General features: G+C 34.1%; 1 non-coding gene across 1 annotated transcript; it reads right to left on the bottom strand.

The window, feature by feature from the left end:
- Positions 1-7,545: 7,545 nt before the first annotated feature.
- TRNAH-GUG (transfer RNA histidin (anticodon GUG)) lies at positions 7,546-7,617 on the bottom strand. The gene has a single exon. It is a non-coding gene; the product is annotated as a tRNA-His (tRNA).
- Between the last annotated feature and the right edge of the window lie 826 nt (positions 7,618-8,443).

The raw sequence follows: 8,443 nt of genomic DNA, 5'->3' as shown, positions 1-8,443 counted from the left end.
TCAGGTGTACTTCGAAGTTTTCACCCAAAACTTCGAAGTACACCTGAAGATTGAAAGTTTTCTATGGGAATGAAAATTTATATCACCTTCTTCTACATATCATTGTGTAGCGTTCCCGTAAATGATATCTATTTTAATTCCATTGCAATTTATTCCTGGCTTTCCTGGAAAAAATAAAATCATTCAAATAAAAAAGGCAAATCACAGAGCCTGACGGAATGATGAGAAAACTTAAGAAAACAGCTTGTATAATGAAAATGGAAATATGACATCCTATAGAAAGTTTTATCTTGAAGATATCGATTAGAACTGGTAGGAAACTCGCAGGATTTTTTTTTGTGAAAGATTTATTGTAAATTAATACACATATTTATGAATTCCCCATACAAAACGTACGTGACGATTGTTTCATTTGTGACTTTAGACCTACCTCAACTGTTTCGAAATGTCGATAGTGAAATGTACATATTAGCATAAGAACGTGAAACACAATACCTGCACAAAATATCAGGTTCATTAATGCAATTAATAATACCTATAAATGTCAGCTATACAGGTTTATGCAACGAGATGAGTCAATGGCCTGAATTCAAGTTCATTGGCAAGTTTAGAGCAGTTGCATTTCTCACAACAATATATTTTGAAAGCACGGCTTAGATTTGACACGATTAATTTTGATTGAAAAAATTATCAGTTTCAAATTACTTTTTTGAAACTTTATTGAATATAAAACAAAAGGTAAAACTGGAACCTCTGGCGTGAAATATATCCAAAACAACCACTTTTCCCAATCACCAGAAATTCTCGAAGTCGTCCGTTTAACGAACCAAATTGTCGTCTTCAGAAGATGAAGAAAACTCTCTTTTTTCTTTCTCTCTCTCTCTCTCTCTTTCTGCATGAAGAAGCTCATTTCATGGTGTTTCCAAAAATATTCACTTTCTTCTATTAATTATAATAATACGTTTATTTCCAAATTTTTAATGTGTTTTATTTAGACCTACCTACTATTTGTTTGTTTGGGACAAATTTAGTAATTGAAGTTTGACCCCCTTTCTGTTGACAGATTGATCTGATGGTATACATATTTAGTTTTGATGACAATACAATTTAATGAATTCTAAATCATTGTAAATCCAAGATGGCCGCAGCTACAAAATGGCGGATTACGTATTACTTTGTAATACTGAGACACTCAATGAACTGAACAGAATGAGAAGAATTGAGTAACAAAATTAGAAACTGAAAATATCAGAATGAAATGAAAAAAATATGTTGAACGGTTTTATTGAAAAAAATTATAATGATGTAGATAATGTACTGAAAACTGAAAAATAATTCGGAGGGTCCTAGGTGGCAGTCATCGCACCACTCTCCTCAGCAATCTACGGTATTGATCAGATAAAAAATTATAAAATCTTTGAAGGTAGTATTTACATGCTAACTCAGGCACCGTATAGAAGTAAACACAAGTAAGTTCACTCTCCGCCATATTTGGGTCAAGATTCCCCACCTCGAATCTTATGTGCGGCTGAACTACAGCGCAACCGACTGAATCTGATGTGTTTACCAAGCGAGCCAAGTTGAGGCATGGAATATTATTACAGAGTGAGTCTTTGTGAATGGTGGTTTTGTATTTGGGAAAAATTCGTGTCTAGTTTCAAAATTAACAAATGTCGAGCTGTGGGTTGCTGTAATTTGCAGAGTAATGTCGGCATTAATATTTTTTTCGATTTCCAACTGACGAAAAAAGGTATGCTTTTCTAGATGTAAGATTGAAGGAATGAACATATAACGAAAATCATAAAATAAATTGTTATAGACCATAATATATATGCAGACTTTTTTATGAAATGGATTTGATATAATTGAACTTTACGAATAGTATAGGCCTCACAAGTAATAATATAAAATGACAAAACAATCGGAGTTCCACTGGAAATCCACAAGGGAAAATATTTGTTGAACCGCATTTTTTCATTTGACTAGTATGTATCTGTAGGAAAAATATTACTTCCACTGAAATCTCTGCAAAACTAAAGTATCAAATTTATATTCAAATAACTTTTTTTGGAACCTACTGTTGCATACTTTTTTACCAATTCATCCACATCAATACTGGATATAAAAAGTATTCTGATTGAAGCTGTTAGGCAATTATCAAAAATTGGTAGCGTTAGGGGTATCATTTCAGATTTAGGTTTTAATTTTTATACACTTGCCAGATAAGATGTCAAAGTGACTATAGGGCAGCCGTATTTCTTTGTTGATGAGAAAAAAATATTATACTTTTTTGATACTTCTCATCAGCTGAAATGTAGCAGAAACCAATTTTTCGATGACTTTTTGAAATTTGATGAATTTACAACGAACAAAAGTCATCTTGGACAACTTTACAACTTGGATAAGGAAAAGCAATATAGACTAGCACACAAACTTACTGATTCTCATTCATTTTTAACTAACTTTCAAATGATGAAGGTTAAATTAGTCAGTCAAGTTTTCAGTCATTCGGTAGCTACAGCGATGAATACTTATGCCAGTTTCAATCAGATACCAACAGCAGCAATATGGTCGGCTACATTCGTTGAAAAATTGGATAAAGTGTTTGATATTTTGAATTCAAATCGAATTAACGATGTCAAACATTTCAATAAACCTTTTTTCAGAACATCAAAACAAATAGATTTTCTGAAAGAAATGTAAATATTTTTCAGCAAATTAACTGCAATATCAAAAAAAGGAAAAAACACGACTGGAACAATGTGAATCATTGAGGGGTGGCAGATAACAATTTTGGCATTTCTGCAACTTTGAGGAACCCTACATAATGAAGGACACTACTACATTTTGACAAGGAATATAAATCAGGACTGTGTGGAAAATTATTTTGGTCAACAGAGAAATTCCAGAGCTTTCAAAAACACATTTACTCTTCGGTATGTCACACAGGCAGAAGGAACTAACTGTCTAGAAGATACTAGTGGAATTCTATCTAATATTAGAGATGCTGACATAAATAGAGTGAAGATTCTTGTGGAAGTTCCAAAAAATCCCTATGAACGTTTGAGAGTAGAGACAAATGATTATAGAACCCTAGCCATTCCCGAAGGCAACAGCTTGGGCTATGTTTGTGGATATCTTTTGGGAAAATCATACAATAAACTGTATGTATTATTTTAAATATGAATTTTCATTCAAGTTTCGGCCAGTTCTATTCAATTTATTTTTCTTTGGATTATTCATTTTCTCTTTTCTCAAGGGTAAGAATTTATTTTACTTTGAAATTTGACAATAGAAATTTGAAAACAAATGTTAAAAAAAAATCAAAACTCAACATTCTGAAAAACCTTTAGAATAGATTAGCATAAGTTTTTGACCTAAATTGTATAATCTTACTTTACAAAATATACGTTTATTTCACCACCTTGTCTTAGTTTTCATCAATTCCTAAACAGTTCACAATCATATGAGATATTTATTTTGAGCTCCTCGTAGCAATGCCGAAGTCAGATCAGGTACACATATGTTTTGATCGAACCTCGTGCAGAGTTGCACGATAGCTCTCAGCCTACACCCTTCTGCCCCGCCACATGCCAGCAAAAAATAAAATCCCGACCCGAAACATCTAAAGGTGCGTATTCACCAAAAAAGCGAGCACGAGCGAACAACAGTGAACGAGCATTCTGCATCAAGGTGCGTATTCACCAAAAAAGCGAGCACGAGCGAACAAGAGCGAACAAGAGTGAACGAGCATTCTGCATCAATAATCGTCTGGTGCGTACGGACTAGCGAGCGAGCGAACGTATGCTTGTTCGCGTTCAGAAAAGATCGAGAAGAAGGCGGTACATCAAAAGGTGCTCGCACAAAGTAGATGGATCAACTACGACTACGAACTTGAAGATATTCGCTCTGCTGTGGACTAGACATCAATATGTCGAGCAAACACGAGCGAACACGAGTAAACATACACGAATGCTCGCTCATGCTCGCTGGTGCTCGCTTTTTTTGTTGAATACGCACCTCAATCAATAATGAGCGAACACGAGCAAACATACACGAATGCTCGCTCATGCTCGCTTGTGGTCGCTTTTTTGGTGAATACGCACCTTCAGACATTTTTACCGCGTACGCACTGCTCGCACAAAGTAGATGGATCAACTACGACTACGAACTTGAAGATATTCGCTCTGGTGTGGACGAGACATCAATATATCGAGCAAACATGAGCGAACATGAGCGAACACGAGCAAACGTACACGAATGCTCGCTCGTGCTCGCTTTTTAGGTGAATACGCACCTTCAATAATCAATAATGAGCGAACACGAGCAAACATATACGAATGCTCGCTCATGCTCACTCGTGCTCGCTTCTTTGGTGAATACGCACCTTAAGACGCCGACGAGAGTGAATTTACTTGTGTTTACTTCTATACGGTGACTCAGGTTACGCTAGGCCTAGCGATTTCATTATCTTTATTGCTGATCAATACTGTAGATTGCTGAGGAGTGTGGTGTGATGAATGCTATCTAGGACCTTTCGAATATTTTTTTTTGTTTTTAGTATATTATCTACATCATTTTTTTCTCAAGAAAACCGTTTAATATAAAAAAAATTACTTATTTACTTTTTACAGAAAAGATACTAAATTGAGTGAAGGCAGTAGTCAAATTTTTTTCAAGCTGATTTTATGGATCTACTATGAATTCGATATCTTCAAGCTTCGATTGAGTAAGTTACTTTAAAAAACTGTAACCTTCTACATTGAAATTAATGACTCGATTTATCAAACTTATGCTTCTATTATATAGTGGAAATATATATCCCCGAAAATTGAATTCAATTTATGTACAAAAAATTTCAAAAATTGATACGTAATCCATCCGGTGACTGCAATCTAATTACTGATTTACTCGACCATGAGAAATGATATCAGAAATGACGACTTGAAAATCCATTTACGCTATAATTATTGAGGCAAGAGCCGTGTTCATTTACACGCCCACAGTCATCCTTGAATTTTTTTGATTGATAGTGTCATGAGACTGCTAACAGTAGGATCACGATAAAATGAAGCAATAACACTATTTACAGCACGCATAACGAGATAGTTGTGAAATGACTACCTTTTCAAAATTCCTCATGTGATTTTTTTGTGAATGTTTGTGTTCTTGCAACATTTTGTAGTTAATTGCTTCACAAAAAATATCTGGTTCATCTATATATTCACCTTTCTAATAGGTACGTTGCTACAAAGCTGATGAATATCTTCAATTTTTTCCTTTTTGAAATACAAATGACGTTACGTGGTAGGCAGACATACTTATAATATCTATCAAGTATTTTTTGGCATCTTCGCTGATCATCACTTAGCTGTTATATTTTGATCTACACTTCTAGAGTATTGCCTTAGACTATAGACTAAACATGTGAGAGTATGATATGATAAAGATATGGAAAGAATGCGAAAACTGGGAAGAAAATTGCGAAAAATTTAACGGTCATATCGCTAAAATATCATTGTCGACGACGGCAACGATGGAGGCAAATGATGGCTATGATGAGAAATTCGATGACACACTTTGATGACACTTGAGTATTTATGAGTTATGTAAGGTATTAATGGTAGCGATGAGAAAATAGAAATGGTTATTGATTCCATTAATGTTTGTTCCTCAATAGAGTACAAATCGTTAAATGTAGTACGTTATTCGGTTGAAATATTGAAATATAAGGGTGTTATAGTGAAAGTTCACATCAGAAGTGGGATAATAATTTATGTGAACAAATTATGTGGAGCTGAGAAATTGTGAAAAGGTGAAAGTTCACAATGTCGAAACAAAATTTGGAAAAAATGAAGTCAACGGATTTCTACCTTATCGTCCAGTAAATATTTCTCTTTCTTGACTTTGTGGAAAAAAAGAAGGTTGAAAAAATTTTAAATCATCCGAAAAAAATAACGAAACAACGGGAACTTGAGTAGAAATATTTATAATAGTATGAATATTGATGAATCATTGATTTCGGAATTCGATCCATCATGTCAAGTTAGTGATTCCGTAGGAGAAATAGTTAAATTGAAAAGTATTTCTAAGTGGGACAATATATTGACTATCAAATTAGTAACTAACAGATTAGATGGTAATGCGCGTAAATGATACCACTCAACCAAACAAGTGTTTTACTTGTGAAAAAATATGAAGACATATCTTTCAGAACTCATTTAAGTTACATTAAATTTGAAATTGAGCTTCAAACTATTCACACAACGGGTAAAAAGTAAATGATTATTCTCTTTAAAAAACTTGCTAAACTAAACTAAATTCAAATACCAGTAAGAAGAATATTGGTTCGATTATTGAGGGTATAGGAAACAAGCACATTGAACTTTTCGCTAGAGCACCTAAGTTCACGTCAGTATAGCATATATAGATATTTACCTGGGTAATGCAAATAGTACAGGACCTACATGATATGACATATCATTTGACTGAGATATGTCCAGAACATCTAAAGGTTGTTACTCTCATTTTACTGATGAAGAAATGTAGAAGATATTTTAAAAGACATTACAGGAGAATAAAATAAAACTTACTGAGAATCCACATGTTGGATTCAACAAAAAAAAGTCAATTCTACTCAGTCCATAAATTCGAATGTCTTCTGAAAAACTGACTTCATAAACATTTGTACTATTGTGAAATATGGTGTGCACATAGCTTCTTTCAAACGAATTTCTTCTTCATTATTGTTCAAATGCATATCAAAGGCAAATCTGAGAAACTGATGTCTCTAAACCCAATCGTATACCAATTCTAGAAAAATATTCTCTCTCAAGAACTTCCTGACAACAATACTTTTAGGGAGTTTACACTGTAGTTCCAAAATAGTAGACGCTGAATTCTCAGAAGGAACTAACGTTTTTGTCTTGATCTGTCTCTTGCAGTGGCGTACGGAAATTATGAGAAAAGATGATAAAATATATAGAATCACAACAATAATGTTCTGAAGGTCATTCAAGATATTTTAGGAAGTAAATCAATTTTTATCAAAATTGTTGCACTCATCACACGGCTTCTTGAGGAGGATACACATTTTTGTTCCTACAGCATCAAAAGTTGCTGGGGTTTGTACAGTTTTCTGGTTCGGAACAGTGTTTCGCGCTTTTGAGAAGCAGCCTTTGCAATTTCAGCGACATGATTGTGACAAGACATCATATTGATGTACATTTAAACCCCCAACAAACTTATCAAAGCAGAAAGCGAAATTGTCTTCGGAGATATTCATCTGTTTGGAGAAAAGCAATGCCTGGGTTTTCCTGGTACTGAATTGAACCTGGTTACTTTCACCCCAAATCGAAATCACCTCTAGATCCTCAATAGGAGATGCCACCTCCTGCTGCCGGTGTAGATGTGCATCCGCACCCAATATCCTGGAATCCACATTTAAAAGCGATAACTTAGCGGATCAAAAAACAACATCATAAAATTCAAAACCAACGATACTATAAAAAATAAAAAATGACTCCCGTGACAATGTTAACACATTGCCGTGACCAGGATTCGAACCTGGGTTACCACGGCCACAACGTGGGGTCCTAACCACTAGACGATCACGGCTATCGAGTCATATAGAATAGTTTTCGAAAAGCGTTTCTTATGCTACATACGATCAACAAATCTACCAAAATATGATGCAAGTTTTTAGGAATGATTACTGTTGATATTAAATCATCGATACCATCTGTTACAATACCCAACTGTTCGAGTTCTCTCAATAATTTTTATAACGAACGAAAAAAATTTGCTTCATGGGAAGTGTTGAAAATATGATTGAATATGATTTCAGTCAATAAAATCTTTTTGTTATGAAATTTATTATCACATGAAAGAAATCGCAGATTAAAAATAAGAACTCGTTGTTAATGGAAGCATATTTTTTAACAAACTCTCATTCGGGATATCCTTCAAAACTTAATCTTATATTGACACATTCCTGTTATAAGTCATAGAATAAGTATAACTAGGTATTCCACTCGCGAAAAATGGGTTGGTAGGTATTAATTACTAAATCGTTCGAATTATGGATTTTCATCAAGTATCGGCCGATTCCATCACATCAATCACTACATGTATATATGCCTATCTATTATAAACCTATCAGTATGCTATGTATGCTTAGATCTTTAAAACTATGGGGTTATTTGAATAGATAGAGTGATTCAAGATTTGTATGTACCTATATAAGATGCATACTATGGTATAGAAACACTGATAAGTTTAAAGGTTTCTAATGTGATATCGTAAATAAACACATTGTTTTGCGTTTACATTGCACACGCTCTGGCTGAACCCTACGAGATTAATAAAAAATGTACTACAGTTGAAACGAAACCATTCTCTTTTCCTTGCATGTCGTTCGTATTTACGGGAATTATTTGTTGTG

The sequence above is a fragment of the Leptinotarsa decemlineata genome, unplaced genomic scaffold (genome assembly GCF_025532065.1).
Source record: "Leptinotarsa decemlineata unplaced genomic scaffold, Ldec_3_MD MMD2_tig00000199_RagTag_RagTag, whole genome shotgun sequence".
NCBI classification, from domain to species: domain Eukaryota; kingdom Metazoa; phylum Arthropoda; class Insecta; order Coleoptera; family Chrysomelidae; genus Leptinotarsa; species Leptinotarsa decemlineata.
This window is presented reverse-complemented; position numbering and strand designations above follow the sequence as displayed.